This window comes from Vicugna pacos, unplaced genomic scaffold (genome assembly GCF_048564905.1).
Source record: "Vicugna pacos unplaced genomic scaffold, VicPac4 scaffold_65, whole genome shotgun sequence".
Classification (NCBI taxonomy): Eukaryota; Metazoa; Chordata; class Mammalia; order Artiodactyla; family Camelidae; genus Vicugna; species Vicugna pacos.
Window position 1 is genome coordinate 577294 of NW_027328746.1, and position 17092 is coordinate 594385.

Genomic DNA, 17092 nt, shown 5'->3' on the forward strand with positions numbered 1-17092 from the left:
GGCCCGAGTCTTAGAAGAACAGAGATTCCATTACTGTTGTAACAGTGAACTTAAGGGAGGAATTCGGGAAGGTCTGATGCAATTGAGATTAAAAATATTATCTGGTTTTTATTGTTAGCAGTAGTGGTTTTTAACCCTTAGACCCAGTGCCCGCTTTTTATAAGAAATTATTTGTAACCTTTCTTTTTTGGTGCCCGGAATTGAACATCATAGAAAGTGTAACCTAAGTATAAATATGATAAACAAATAGGTAGATGGAAAGATGGAGTACCTAAGTCCTTATATTATGGGGTATTTTATATTCTAAGCTAATTAGTGACCTCTTAGGACAAAAGGCACATACAAAGGAAGTCACTGACAATAAACTATTTTTCCAAGCCTTACCTAACTGGGAAACAAGTGGCTTCAAAATGTTAAAACACCTTCCAGGCCCCGGGGAAAACTCCTTGTCAGAGTTACACTTGCTGATGGTGTCCTGTGCTAAGTGCAAGCAAATGCTGTTCGGAAGCTGCCCGGAGGCCGACTCCGGGGATTCCTTCTCCGTCGCAGCTGTGAGGGAGTCTTGCCTTTCCTGTCCACAACTACAGAGGCGATTTTAAATCTCTGAAAGCTGCCATACCAGTGTATATCACAACCCCCCAAGATATGTTGAATAAAGTAGAAAACTTTAAGTGTCTCCTTTAGGATAGAAATAGGCTATAAAATAAATCATGATTTAAAAATTCTAGTGCCCGAATAAGTGCTACATTACACTGGCTGCATTATTATGTTAGACAACTTCATTACCGCTTTTCATACCACATATTGTAGTTAGATTTTATTTATTTTTTTTTCTTAAAAAAAATCATATGCTGCACTCTTGTGTCAGAGGTGACGAGCAGAGAGCAAGTGTAAAACCGGGAATCGTGATGCTGCTCAGTCTAAGATCGGCTCCGTCACTGCACAGATCCTCTTAACTCATTTTACTGCACTTTTTGGAATTACATTTTCACTTGGAAAAACCCCTGTGTCAGTTAGATTTGTTAGTAAAACAATTCTTTTTCTTACCTAGAGCATCAGTGATGTTTTCAGGATGATAAAAAAAACTTGCCCATGGCATTTAAACAGTTGCTTTTTCTCGTAATTCATGGCTCACGGTCTCGTATTTGTCACAACTGGAGAACTGTGCTTTCTGTGTGCAATCTCTCACTGCTTTGGTGACGCAGGGACACGTGTCATTACGGGATGGAGTATGATAGTAGTTGTTTGCATTCTCTCCCTAAATCTGGAGTCCTGTGTTATGTTTTCTGTTAACTTAAAAAATATGAAGCTATTTACCTAAATAGCTAACATCGCACCAGTGATGCATATCAAATTGGTCCAACTAGGAATTCCAATATTAAATGAGATAGTAATTTCACAACCCACTATTCCAAAAATTTGGATTGATGGTTCAATTATACCAGGGACATTAGCTGTTTTAATTGAATCAATCATTGCTTTCTTCAATAAAATGTCCATTCCTTCTGCCCTTTTGGTTTATTGTTCTTCAGAGTTTCATTTGCTTTCTTTTCCAAATATATATGATTTTGGCCTTTGTCATTGAAAATCATTGCTGGTTTTGCTACCTCATGCTGGAAAGGAAGCCTTGTGACTGTTTTATAGTCACTGATTTCATGGTTGTATGAGTGCTTAATGCCACCTTGCAGGGGTGTGCAGAACTAATGAAGTGTGTACATAAAAGGCTTATTCTACACTGAGTGCAGGGTTAGTGTGAGCAGCCCACATCATCAGTATCATAATTAATCCATTACAATCATCCTCTGTTAATCAGTGTTATCCTTCTAACGTCTCTAGGAGAGGAAATGTAGTATTCTCAATGCAAATTTTGCCAAAATTTAGTCAATTCAACACCTTTAAAGCTTTGCTGTCAATAGGACTGTGTGCCTGGTATCCCTACTTTTGCTTCTCCTGACCCAGGACGTGGTCTCCTCGGCTGATGATCCACGAGACACTGGATTCTTGGTCCCATGGCTCTGTGTGTTCTGGGACATCTGGGGACTTCAGCACTGTTTTAGGGGCTTTGGGTCCCAACTCTTCATAGCATTGCTGAGATGAGATCTGTGGGATCACCCTGATTCTTGAGTGTAAGGTGAATTTTTTTCTAGAACCAACACAAGCCAGCATGGCTGCACTGCTTTGACCACGTGCTGGGACAGCGTGTGCTTGTCAGTTCTTGGGTTTAAAATTTTCTGTTCTAATTTCTAAAATGGGGTATATTGACAGATACACTCTATGTAAACAGAAGCTCTGTGGGGTTTTCAGCAACTTCTAAGAGTATAAGTACTCCTGAAGCAGCTAACCTTCCTCCCAAGAAGTGCGGAGCAAGCCGGCAAGTCCTGGGTGCCTGTGGCGGCCATGCTCTGCAGCCCAGGCTGCTCACTGAGGCGCAAGGAGAAAAACTTAAAAACCTACTTCCATGTTGTGTTTCACAGAATCTCAGAACTGAACATTTTAATATTTAAAGAGAGGTGATTATTTTTTAATAAATTATTTTATTTTTTTTCCTTTCTCAGTATTATTAGGTAGAATTATTACAGTTCAACTCCACATACACATATTGCGTGTAAATACATGTATAGAGTACACTGCATTTTTTAGTTTACATATATGTACTAATTATTGTTTCTAAGAACAGATTAGAGCTTTAGATTTTTAAACTTACATAGTTACCAGAGGAATAAAGCCAACTACAAAAGAATAATAAACAGAATATGGTAATCCAATCACAAAGGACAGTCAGATGTGCTTACACATATTCAAGAAATCAAAATAATAGTTAGTTCATTGGCGGTCTTATTATTATTGTTATTAAATTTAGATTCCTCATAAATGAAGTCATATGGCATTATTCTTTCTCTTTCCACCGCACTTCACTTAGAATGACAGTCTTCAGGTCCATCCATGTTGCTGCAAATGGCATCTTTTATGGCTGAGTAGTATTCCATTGTAGATATGTATCACCTCGTCTTTATCCAGTCATGTGCTGATGGACATTTGTGTTGTTTCCATGTTTCTTTTTCAATGTCCCTTCTGGCAGCAATTACTGATTTTAAATATTTTCCACCTTAAAATCCTTCCTGAAGGGTATGTGGTAACAGGAATCAAAAACAGTTAAAGCACAGGGTTGTTTGTGATGCGCCCTGGGGGCTTGGTAGGAAGGTTTGCGGAAAGGATTTCAGATTCTGATCCAACGATTCCTCCTATTGTAGCCCTGCTGACCGCCTCTCTCACTGCCTGCCCTACAATTCTGACCAGTCCCTTCTGTGAATCCCACTGTATTGTGCACAAATTTTGTCCAATTGGTGTCATCCCGTAGGGACCTTCGGTGAGGCACCTAAGCTCCTGTGTAGGTTTCTTCCATCAGCCCTTAACTTCCTTGGGAGCCGGGACTGTCTCATTGCCCCAAGGATCCCTAATGCCTAGTGAGAAGCCTGATACAGCTGGTACTTAACGAGCACATGGGTCAAATGGAAAAACGTGATCAAAGAAAAGGCTCTCGTTTTTCAGACATGCCTACTTGAGTACATAGGGTAAAATGACATCTCTTCTGGGATTTGCTGTCAAATACTTCAACAAAGGACAAGGCAAAGAACAAAGGTCTGAATAAAGGAAATACGGAAAAGTCTGTGAATTCCTTAATCTGGGTGACGGGCTTATTGTTCTATTCTTATTGATGTATACTTAAGTTATTTTATAATTTTACTACCATTAGCTGAAGAGCAAGTATTAATACGTATTAACTGAAATCCTTAGAGCTGACCAAATTTACCCCACACAAAATCCTTAATGTCCTAGTAGTCTGTCTTACAGAAATCTTTTCCCACAAAGACAAGAAAAAAGGGAGACAGATCCGTGCAGTATTTCCACGTTGTCAAGAGACCCAAGACCGACACAAAGTAAGAGATTCGAAAAAAGATAAAGAGGCTGAAATCAATGTCCTGAAAACCTAGCCAGGAATTCTAAGTGGCCCAACTTAACTAACCTCAGCACTGCCGCATCAAGAAAGGGGTAAATAGCACCTAGTCGAATTTTTTTTTAAATAAATAAATAACGACCCAGTTCCTACCACAGGCAATTATGATAAGACTGAGTATAAATTCTAACACCAAATAGTGTACAAATTATAATTTCTACTTGATTCAAACTGCTTCTTCTTAAAGAAGAATCTGAATTCTTTTATTCTTAAGACATATTTGTGGCATATGACCTAGTGATAAAATTTTCAACCAGCTTGTATTCAAAAAGTTCACCAATGTGAGAGTTTATTACATCAACTATTGCTTTTTAGGAAACCCATGTGCCTTGTCACTCTCTTTCATAAGATTTCCTGTGGAAAATTCAATCCCTCATTCAGGAAAGGGCTGAACAAACGGTCTGATGGAAAATCTTCATACACTGCAACACAAGAAAATGAAAATGACTGTGAGCAGCCCGTGAAGCCGGCAGACACACACAGCGCATTGCTGTGTTCCCGCCTCGACTTTCTGTAAGCAGCAGGGAAAAGGTGCATCTCAAGAAATAGTCATAAACACTTTTCAGGACCTGAGCACACAATTTCACTTTCCGGGTTTAGTGGGCTTCCATTTAATTCTATGAGAAGTGTTTAAAACAACAGAACAACAGCTGAGATAGGGTTTAAAGTAACTTTTATGTCTTAGTGAAAATAAAGCCAGCTGATAGTTATCATTTTTAGATTATTTGATCTCACTCTCCTACTTTACCTCTCCAACCACCTCACAAAATGACGGTGAACGTCCCCTCCTGGGTCAGAAGGCTACGTAGAAAGTACCAATCACATGGAGGTGTGCTTTGTTGTTTTATTTTTCAAAAGAAACATGTTTCATTCATGTGACTTAATAATTAAGATCAAGAAACAAACTCTATTCAATAAATATTAGCCAACACATGTCGTCATAGCTGCTCATCAGGTTTGGCCCCATGTTACCCACATTTACATGAACATCTGCCATGTGCTGTCATGGGACATGGTGAGTGGGGACAGAGTCTCTGCTCTCACAGGGCACACAGCCTGGTGGGGGGCTGGTGTTCAATCATTGCCATTTTTTAATGTACTTACAAACTATGGGAAATGCTATTTAAAAAGAACAAAATGAGTCAATGAAAGAGAAAAATACAAGGACTGTATTTAGGCTGAGGGAAGACAGGGAACCTCTTTGAAGGGTTGACACTCCACTGAGACCCAAAGGACAATGCCGGTGCTGCAGGTGAAGGACAGGGACACACTGAAATAGGGCTGATATCCAGAATATACCCAAATCTCTTTAAACTCAACAAGAAGAATGAATAACCTGATTAAAAAATGAGCAAAATGCCTGAACACACACCTCATCATAGAAGGAATCTAGATGCCAAAGAACTCTATGGAAACATGCTCCACAGCATCTGTCATCAAGGGGATGCAGACTGAAACAGCGAGGTACCACTGCACAACTGTCAGAACTGCCAAAACGCAGAACACTGACAGCACCGAATGCTGGTGAGGACGTGGAGCGACAGGAATTCCCATGCATTGCTGGTGGGAATGTTAAATGGCCCAGATACTTTGGAAGACGGTCTGGCAATTTTTTACAAAACTAAACGTACTCCTACCATATGATCCGGCAACTGTGCCCCTTGGTGTTTACTCGACAAAATGGAAACTTATGTCTACACACAAATCTGCATACAGATGTTAATAGCAGCTTTATTCATAATCACCAGAGCTCAGAAGCAACTAAGCTGTTTTCAGTAGGTGGATGGATAAACAAACTGTGGTCCAGCCAGAAAATGGACTATTATTTGGTGTTAAAATGGAATGAGTTATCAAGGCATGGAAAGACATGGAGGAACCTTAAATGCATATTATTAAGTGAAAGAAGCCAATCTGGGAAGGTTCTGCAACTGTCTGATTCCAACTGTATGGTGTTCTGGGAAAGGCAAAACCACAGAGACTAAAAGATCAGTGGCTGTCAGAGGCTAGAGGGGAAGGAGCAATGAATGAGGTGCAGCACGGAGCATTTTTAGGGTCACTAAGACAGACTACTCTATATGAGGCTGTGACGGTGCATACATGTCATTGTACATCTGTCCAAACCCACAGAGTGCACACCACCAAGTGTAAATCCTAGTGTCAAGTATGGGCTCTGGGTGATGATGACGTGTCAGTGTAGGTTCGCCCATTGTCGCAAATGCACGCTCTGGTGCAGGCGTCAATAGTGAGGAGGCTGTGGGGACAAACTGCAGTTCATACACCCAATCCAGCCCCAGGCACCGCTGTGAATAAAGCTCTGCGGGTGTGTGGATTGTTCGGCCGCTCTGGCGTCTGAACAGCAGAGCTGAGCAGCTGCACCAGAGATCAGGAGGCTTGCAGACTCTGAAATACTTACTTCCAAGCCCTTGACAGAGAAAATTCTGCTCAGCCCTGTTCTACACGAATCAGAATTCACCCTGATGGGACAGGACAGCAGGGCCCAAACCAGGCATGGTTAATGTGACTGAAGCAATGTTTTAGTTCCAACACCTTTGCTGAAGTCCTGCAGGTCCAGTGACAGAATGTAGCCAGGAAGCGTCTGCAGGAGGAGTCAGTAGCAGGTCTTCCCGCCAGGCTCTGGGATGCCGGGGGCCGCGCGCTGCACGGGGGCCACCCGCCTGAAGAAGGCGGACTTGCAGTGGAAGCCGATCAACTCATAGAGCTCGGAGAGGATGCTGCACTGCTGAATTCGCTCCTCAGAACGCTGAAGCACAGGGAGAAAAGCAACAAGCATCTGAACGAAACATGTAAGTGAACAAAGACCCGGAATAAAAGTTTTCCCTTAAAACAGAGACCCGATGACACAGGAAGGAAGAGGAAGGCTGACTTCGTGCACTGACGGGACCGGATGCAGAAACGCAGGGAAGCAGCGCAGTGCAGATGCTCCAGACCCCTCCGGGCCCCACCTCTCTGCGTTCAGCCTGTCCTTTTACTAGAAAGGCCTGTATTCCCTGAAACAGAGGAATCTGATAACCACACATGAGAAACAGAGAAGGGAAAGAGGAAAAGGAAGGGAAAGTAAAGGAACAACAGTTCATCTAGACCCTAGGGTTTGGACGGGACTTTCACCAAACACACAACTTCTCAAAGCACAGAGCACACAGTGAGAGGCTGACAGAGTGACTGCGACTTCTGCTCCTTAAGCAGCAGCTACCTGCCAGCACACGCTGCGCCCCTTACTGAATCATTACAATCATCTCAGAAACGATTATTACCCCGGCTCACAGGCAAGGACATCTGAAACTCGGGGAGGAATTATTATCATCCTGGAAGAAGTCCCCTGACCCAGAAGTGTCAGAGCCTCCAGTAGAACCTGGACTAAAATGCTCCGGTTCACCACAGGCCCTGAGGCTCAGGCTGAGGCCATGTCAGGTCTGCACGGGCCCAGAGCATGAGTCTGTGCGACAGGGAATGCTCCCACTTGAAGTGCCAGGCCAAGACACTCAAGAACCTATGAAATGGAACCAAATCCCCAAACTAATTTCCAACCGACTGCCCTGTCCGGGAGGACTGCTCGGCACATCTGCGCTGTCACCTGTGCACAGGCTGAGCAAGGGGCCCAGAGAGTGGCATGACGTCCCAGTGGAAGTGGCTTGGAGACCACTTCATCACAGGAGAGACTCTCCCGGATTCCAACGTTAACTCTCCATTCCATTTCCAACTGGAAAGTAAGTTTAGACTTGTTTTCCTCTCCTAGAAACAAAGAGAGTGGTAACATCAGCAGGAAACTCAAGACAGAGGAAGTCTCCTGGCCATCTGGAAGGATAGGCCCGGGAGGGAACAGAGACAGGGATCAGAAAGACCCGATTTCCAGTCCAAAGTCTGCACGTCACTCGATTTGACAGTTACCGTATTAATACAGGTGATAAAATCTAATTATGATTCTTGGGAAAACTAAATGAAATAACGTATGCCACTAGCATAGGTCTAAAATCCTCCATGAGTATTCCAGAAATGGACGTGATCGTGGTTAGTTACTGTCTGCCCAAGTCTTGGGTGCTAAGACCACATCAGCCAGCCAGAGATGTGACGGAGAATGCCTCACCAGCCAGCAGCCTTCTCCAACTTGGAAACTCATAGTATCTGAAGAACAGGCAGTGGCGGATGCTTTGGGACACTCTGGAGGTAGCACTCCAGTGATGACATTAAAAAGCTGTGGAGAATTTAGAGGACCATGCAGTTCAAATACAGAATACACATTCCATGTCTACCCACATTGATTTCTAGCTATGATGATTCAGAGAGGAAATACATATTCAAACTTACAACAATTTCCCACATAAGTGCATCAAAACTATTTGGAAAGAATGTAACTTTCTTTAGATCACAAAGCGGGGATTACAAGGTTTGTTCTAAGAGCCCTACTTGTAAAACATCTGCTAACATAACTGGGTCCACTATCAGTCATCAACATTCGAAGAGAAGGATGGAAAAGAACAAAGCCAAGCTAATATACTCCAGTCTTTTGTTGGGTTACGATGTCACAGAGGAGATGGACAAGTCATCAAGGAGCCACTTTGCCGTGATCACGGAGCCGGGGAACGGGATGGGCGGCAAGATGTATGACGCAGCTGCAGCTGTGCCCACGCTTCTAGGCAGGTACCCAAAGTCACCTCGACAAGGTGTCAAACGCTTGTGCCCACGTCATCATCACCTGACATGTATTAAAGAGAAATGAAAACCTATAAATGGCCAATACCCTTGGTGGGTACACTGTCCAAAGAGCAATGTCACAGTTTGACAACTGACCATCTCAGTTCCCTGGGATTCATTCTTGGAGAACCTTAAAAACCACTCCTCTGTCCTCAAGAAGTGCTGCCTACTTGCCCTATATTTGGCTCAGGGATACAGCACGTTCACGTGGTCTTTAATGTCTGCACAGCTTTGACTGTCTTTCTCCAGGTTCACTTGTCCATTCTGAAGAGGCCTGAGTTAAGTCCATCCTCTGTAAGATCAATTCCCTCCAGTGACAAGTCATCGAGCCTGCAATTAAAAGCCAACTGAACAGGACTGTCCTCAGCTAAAAAGTTCACCCACCCTTCACTGCTTTCTTAATCTCCTCTCCTGGCTAATTGCAACAGACTAACACCTCCCTCCACCCAGCTCCCCAACTATGACAAACAGAAAGTAAGGTCCATCAAAGAGGAGACAACTCCATAGTCACCTCTGAATTCCTAGCATATAGTAATGACAATAAATAGAACTATGATTATGGCTTCTTTCCTTTAAAAGCTTTCTGGTTATTTAAATGAGACCTTGGAAGAGAGGTGTTTGGGTCCAGTATCTTGATCCAGAAGACTCTGGAGGTCTTTTTTGGAATGGCTGTTCACTGATTCATTCAAAACACAACTTCTCATTCCTGGAGAAGCTGTGATTTTCGGCCAGGAGTTTGTGGTCACTCTCATGCCAGAACAGCTTTAAACTAAATCCTTACCTTGGATTTGTTATTTTCCCCTGTTCCAAAAAAAATTGACTTTCCTTATTTTCTTGCCTTGAGGAATGTTTTTTTTTCTTTCTTTCTAATTCACCCTTTAGTAAAGCAGGCTTCTCAGGATGTGCTTGGCCTTACATAGGAACAGCCATCCAACTCCCAGTGTCAGAGGCCTGGGGCTCACCTCCGACCCTCATGTCAGGGCAAGTGAAACTCAGTTCAGGAGCCAACCAGCACCCCGGGGATTCTAAGGCTCGTGTATCTCCGAGAATTTCTGCTTTCTGGTTTGTCTTGGCTTCTGAGGATTTCCCCTCACTTTCTTGACAATTATCTGTGCAGCATGAAAGATGAGGAAGGAAGGTTTTATTTCTTAATCAGCATTTTAAGGAACTTGCGTAATGAAGGTTTTCACAAGTTTCTAGAATCCTCCATTGCCAAGACAGAAAACACACTAGATATTTTCTAAATTTAGGAATCATGTGCATTTTTTCTTTGCTTTAGTTTTCTTAACTGCTAACAGACATTTTTTAATTAAAAAAAATATGGCCGCTAATAGGATAGAACATTGAAGGGGCAAACAAAATTAAAGGGCAAAGACAAAAAAATGATAAGTACTCTACAAAGTTAATAGAATACATACACTATGGATCAGATCAGCAATTCTCAGCAACAGCTAATTGAAACATGACCATGAGGTAAAACTTCTCTCCTGTCAGGAGATGGCCAACAGAAAATTGAATTAAAACAACAAATTAAAATTCTAAGTCTGGCGAGGTATAGAAGGCTACCAGCTACATGTGTCTTCTTCTGGAAAGGAGGGAGGCTCACCAGCCCTTTACTGTGGGGCCTGAGCCCAGGGGAGGGCGGTGAAGTGAGCTCTGTAAGTACCCAATTAGCAAAGTGAGTGATGAATAAAGAGACGTGAGCTTTAATGACAGAGATGATACTACTATTCACTTGTCCTGTAAAGTATGTCTTCACGTTCAGTGATCAATACCTCGGCGTCCTGAGGGATTGAGATTATAGGAAAATGCACAGCCCGGGCCCAGACCTCCTCTTTGAGCTCGTGACACTGCACTTAGATGTCTCAAGGGCACCTCCAACTCTACCTGCACAGAGCTGACTTCACGGATCTCCTCCCATAGCCGTCCTGCCCAGGAACCCTGGTCGGGAGGGGAAGGTCTCACTGCCTCTTCCAGCTCAGGTCCATCACTCACAGATGGGCCTGGACCCCTTCTTCAGGGCCCAGATTTCCTCAGTCACTGAGTCCCACCACCCACACCTGTCCTACCAGGTACTCACTGGCACTCACTCAGCACTGACTCTGTGCTGGGGTCCATGCTGCACACTGTGCACATGTTATCTCACTCAATCTCCACAGCAGTCCTAGGAAGTGGGTACATCACTGCTTCAATTGATTAGATAAATTGTTTCACTTCCTTGAGTGCATCGTTCAAAGTGACACGGCTACCGAGCCAAAAACCTGGGACTGAAAACCACTTGAAAACTGAACACTGCTACACCTCGCAGCCACCCTACTCTGACTCATCACATCACCTCCTGCCGAGCCTACTAAATGTTTGCAAGCATTTTACAAGCACAAAAGTGATCTACGAGAGCACCCCACTCCCCTACTTAAAATCTGTCAATGACGGTCCACTGCCCTTAAGGGAAAGCCCCACCGCGCCTGAGCACAGCCCAATGGCCCGGCGTCCTCGTTCCCTGAGCGGCCGCGCTGCCTCACCCACCACGCAGCTCTACACGTGCCGTGTCCAGGACAAGGATGCTGACTCCGTACAACCTGGGGCTCTTCTCACTCGAACAATGATCACCCTCTTCAGTGGTCACCCTCTTCAATACTGACTCTCAGAAAAATGTTTTCTCTGGATGAATCAATATCTTTTTCCTTACAACTTCCAGTCATTGATAATGAGCTTCCGCCAAAAGAGAGAAGAACTATTCCTCAGTCTCCTTATCTGAAAAGTGGGAATAACAAGGAAATATGTGAGGTTTTAAGAGAAATAATATTCATGTGAGGCTGAGTGACAATTCCCAACATACACTAAGCACTCAATATGTGCTTACTTAATATTAATAAGAATAGATTCCATTCCAGCAAACTTAAATCAATGTTTTATGGCTTTGTCCAACAGACTACAGACAAACTGTTGGACGAACCCCTTTGAGCAGATCAGCACAAGCGTCCTGGGAGAGGTAAGCGTTGGCTCCAGTTTCAGGGGCAGCCAACCAGCACTACGGGGCGGGGGCAGTTTGCTCAAACTCTTACATGTTGCTTGAGCATTTAGTTGTCGTTATTGAATAAAGACAGGTGTTCTTTAGTCAAAGCTCCTGAAACATAAATCTTCAAAGATTGATGCAAATTAGGTTTCAAGTACAACATTCTCCCTAGGAATTATTTGAAAATCATAGTCTTAGCTCCTCTGCACATCAAAAGGGCATGTTCTTAATGTATCTGACTATATACACTGAAAGGATTGTTTAAAAGAAATTTAGATGAAGCCATCCTAAATAAGCTCTCAGTATTATCTGCACAAAGCCCCACCCAAGGGTCTCATTTCTCACTTCCATGTAGGTGTTCAGGTTGCTTAACCTGGGTCTTGCTTTCTTATAACACGGGTGAGGGAATAGTTGTGGATAGATTTATGTAGCAAATATATACCTAGTGTATTTGCTGTGTAGGAATCCTAGAAATAAACAAATTGATATATAGTCCCACCCTTAAGAACCTCAGTCTTTCCATTTACAACAGCATTAAAAATAAAATGGGAGACACATTTAACAAAAATTTACAAGGTTTGTACATTGAAAATTTTGAAGTCTCACCGAAAAAAATTTTAAAAGATCTACATATATGGAAGACATCCCATGTTCGAGGAATGGTAGACAATATTGTTAAAAATATTAAGACTCCCCAAAGTGATCTACAAATTCAATGGAATCCCTATCAAAATTCCAGCTGTCTTCTTTGCAAAAACTGATCCCAAAATTCATATGGAAGTGCAAGGGACCAAGGTCAGCCAAAACAATCTGGAAAAAGAAGAGCAAAGTTGGAGGACTCACTTTAAATGTTACTACAAATCTATAGTACTCAAGTCATTATGGTACTGGCATAAGTTTGGATACGTAAATCTATGAGACACAATAAAAACTCCAGGGGGGGAAACTTACATTTACAGTCAGTTTTCCACAAGAGTGCCAACAACACACCATTGAAAGAATAGTCTATTCAACAGATGGAGCAGGGTCACCTGGGTATTTGCAGGCAAAAGAAAGAATCTGGAATCTTGAACCCCTATTGTATACAACAAATAAAAATTAATTCAAAATGGATCACAGAGAGAAACGTAAAATCTAAACCTATAAACTTTCTAAAAGAAGACATAGTATAAATCTTTGTGGTCCTAGGATAGGCTATGCTTTCCTAGATATAATACCAACAGCAGAAGTGATAAAAAAAAAAACACAGATAAACTGGACTTCATGAAATTTAAAACCATTTGTTACAAAGGACATCATCAAGAAAATGAAATGAAAGGGGAAGGGGGTAGCTCAAGTGATAGAGTGCATGCTTGGTAAAAAAAAATGAATAAATCTAATTACCTCCCCTATAAAGAAATTGTTTTAATGTTTAAAAAAAGTAATATGAAACGACAATCTGCAGACTAGGAGAAAAATTTTGCAAGCATATATCTAATAAGAGACTAGTATCCAGGATATAAAACAAATGCTTACAACTGAACAATACAAAGAAAATGACCCAATTTTTAAATTTGCCAAGGATTTAAATAGATACACAATTGGCCAATAAGCATATGAAAAGATGCTCAGCATCACTAGCCAAATCGAAATCAAAATGAGATCTCATCTTACACCCACTAGGATGTTTATAATCAAAACATGGGCAATAACAAGTGTCCGACAGGAGGCAGGGAAATGGGAACCCTCATATGCAGCCAGTAGAAAGAGACAACGGTGCAGCTTCTTTGGAAAAGTCTGGTGTTTCCTCAAAAGGCTAGAGTTATCATATGGCTCAGCAATTCCACTCCTACATATAGTGTCATCCCTCAGTGTCCTCAGGGGGTTGGATTCAGGAACCCACCACCCTGGATCCCATAATCCAAGGATGTTCGAGTCCCTTTACAATCAGCCATCTGGATCCATGAAGTGGAATCTACAGATATGGTGGGCCAACTTTACAGCCAACAGAATGAAAACATATTCTCACAAAAACTTGCACATCAATATTCATAGCAGTATCATTCAGAGTAGCCAAAAGTTACAAACAATATCCATCCATCAATGAATGGATAAAGAAGATGATCAAGAATAGTCCCACAAACTTTTGGTCATTGAATCTTTGACAAAGGAGCTGAGAAAATACAATGGAGTAAAGATAGCCTCTTCAGCAAATGGTGTAGGGAAAACTGGACAGCTGCATATAAATCAATGAAGTTAGACTACTCCCTCACAGCATACACAAAAATAAACTCAAAATGCCTTAAAGATTTAAACATGTAGGCAAGACACTTTAAACCTCTTAGAAGAAAACAGGCAAAACATCTGACATACATCTCAGCAATATTCTCCTAGAGCAGTCTACACAAGCAATAGAAATACAAGCAAAAATATATGTGGGATCTAATTAAACTTACAAGTTTTGCACAGCAAAGGAAACAGTAAGCAAAATAAAAAGACAACCTATGGAATGGGAGAAAATATTTGCAATGAATGAGACTGACAAGGGCTTAATTCCCAGAATATATAAACAGCTTTTACACTTGATAAGAAAGAAAAACAAACCATTCAATCCAAAAATGGGCAGAAGATCTAAACAAACCTTTCTCCAATGAAAACATACAAATGGCCAATAGGCACATGAAAAAATGCTCAATATCACTATCAGAGAAATGCAAATCAAAACTACAATCAAGTATCACCTCACACAAGTCAGAATAGCCATCATTCAGAAGTTCACAAACAATAAATGCTGGAGAGGCTGTGAAGAATATGGAACCCTCTACACTGTGCTGGGAATGCAGTTTGGTGGAGCCATTGTGGAAAATAGTATGGAGATTCCCCAAAAGACAAAAAATTGACTTCCATATGACACAGCAATCCCACTCCTGGGCATATATCCAGAGGGAACCCTAATTCAAAAAGACACCTGCACGCCAATGTTCACAGCAGCACTATTTACAATAGCCAAGACATGGAAACAACCTAAATGTCCAATGACAGATGACTGGATAAAGAGGTTGTAGTATAAATATACCACAGACTACTACTCAGCCATAAAAAATAATAAAATAATGCCATTTGCAGCAACATGAATGGACCTGGAGAATGTCATTCTAAGAGAATTAAGCCAGAAAGAGAAAGAAAATTACCATATGAGATCGCTCTTATGTGGAATCTAAAAGAAAGAAAACAAAACAAAACTAAACAAGACCAACATCTACAGAAAAGAAACAGGCACAGAGACATAGAATGCAAACTATGGTTACCAGAGGGGAGAGGGTGTCGGAAGGGATACATTGGGAGTTCAAGATTTGCAGATACTGACTATGTATAGAATAAACAGCAAGCTTATACTGTATAGCACAGGGAAATATATTTACTAACTTTTAGTAATTTATGTTGAAAAAGATTATGAAAATGAATACATGTATGTTCCTATAGAACTGAAGTGTTGTGCTGTAAACAAGAAACTGATGCAACATTATAAACTGACTAGACTTCAATGAAACTATTTTTAAATACACCAAAAACAAAAAAAAAAGAAAAAAGATATTATTAAACCAAAAGAATAAATTAATGTTTCAGGCTACAACATGGATGATCCTTCAAAATGTATGCTAAAATAAGCCAGACACAAACGGACAAATACTGCCCTTTTAGGTGAAGTGTATCTAAGTGTTCATTGTACTACTCCTGTAACTTTTCCGGAAGTTTGGTCTATCAAAATAAAAATAAAGTGTACTATTCATTAAAAACATAAAACGATTCCTCACAGGAGGACTTTAAATAATAAATGAAGAAATGCATGTAAAGGTCCTGGAACAACACTTTGCATGTCCACAGTCACTGCTGTCACTGTTACTCAGAGGGTGGTGCCAGCGCTGATGAGAGCTGCCTCCACTCACTCCCCTACAGACAAGAGTGAGGGCCTGGGCTCTGACAGGCAGGGGAACCGAGAACCTGGGTCAGATACAGCCACGCCCCAAACTCTGCGGTACCCAACTTTCTTATACAAACTGCTACATGTAACGTAAACACGCTACAGGGATGTATCTCACAACACAGGGAATACAGCCAATGTTTTACAATAACTATAAATGGAGCATCTATTGTACACCAGAAGCTTATATCATATTGTAAATCAGCTATACCGTGATAAAAAACTAAAAAATAATTTAAAAATTGTATCACTTTAGTATTCAATTCAGTTTTTAAGTAACTACTAAACAGCTTAGAATGTATAAATGCATTTAAGTGTGATAAGATTGTTTACATATATATTTACTTTCAGCCTCCTGCTAAAAGAGAAATTTAACATTTTTTAAACACAGCTTAACAACAGTAACAACAAAAAGACAAAGGTGAGAGTGAAGAGAAAATGGAGATTCAATACTTAAATGAAACCAGGGGGAGGTAAATTCATAAAAACGAATGCCATGAAGTCAGGGTAAGTGTTAAAGGCCGACTAGAAATTCAGCTGTAAGATTCCTGGCAGCTAAAGCAAAAAGAAAAAGATGACGGGGCGGGTGGTAGAGCTCAGTGATAGGGCGTGTGCTTAGCATGCACGGGGTCCTGGGGTCAAGCCCCAGGGCCTTCACTAACAGATAAATACACCTAATTACCTCCCCCCCCACAAGAGCCTCAACGAAAAGATAAAGAGAAATTTCTTTCCTAAAAAACCTGATATTAAATTTAGAATAAATACTTAAAAAAAAGAAAAATAGAAAAAGATGAGTGACACAAGCGATAATGCCCGTGAGATATATCTGAGGTGGCTGCTGGAAGGTCCCCATGTCCCACGAGCGAAAATCTGAAACATTCTTCTCACCACACAGAGTCATCCTCAGCCCACCCCACACCTCTCCCTGTTAAATGCAGGAGCACAGGCAGGGTCAGACCTTTGCTCTCTCTGTGTCATCACAGTGAGACAGGATGGAAGGGGGCAAAGCACAGCCATTCAAGGAAGGCCACAGCAATTAACACCAAAATGGTGAATGATTCAACCCCCAATAGGCCTTGAGGCTAAGGATGAAGAGATTTAACTTCTAGCAGATCTTGAGCTTCATTATACACCCATTGTAATAGTAACATGGTGAATAACACACCCCCAGGCACAATGGCAGTCCCAAGACTAGCCACAAAAGGTCAAAGGGTGGGAAATGGCCAACTCCCTGGGAATTCCATCCCCTTGCCCTTAGGCTGGTCCTTCTACTTAAGAGCATATGAAACCACCAAGCCCAGGAAAACCAGCAACACAGCGCAGCCTCGCGGTCACCCCTGTCTCTCCCTCTTCGGAGAAGGCCCACACACTGTCTGTGGATTGGGTACCT

General features: G+C 41.7%; 2 long non-coding RNA genes and 1 pseudogene across 2 annotated transcripts in view; 1 reads left to right on the forward strand and 2 right to left on the reverse strand.

Annotated features, from left to right (window-relative positions):
* Positions 1 to 17092, forward strand: part of LOC140694596 (uncharacterized) — a 490643-nt gene that overhangs the window by 255192 nt on the left and 218359 nt on the right. The gene's annotated exons all lie outside the window — the stretch shown is intronic.
* LOC140694597 (uncharacterized) lies at positions 4218 to 7850 on the reverse strand. The gene is made up of 3 exons (XR_012070180.1): positions 7608 to 7850; positions 6563 to 6776; positions 4218 to 4437 (listed from the first exon to the last, which is right to left on the reverse strand). It is a non-coding gene; the product is annotated as an uncharacterized lncRNA (long non-coding RNA).
* The window catches only part of LOC140694609 (melanocortin-2 receptor accessory protein 2-like), a 73085-nt pseudogene continuing 64442 nt past the window's right edge, over positions 8450 to 17092 (reverse strand).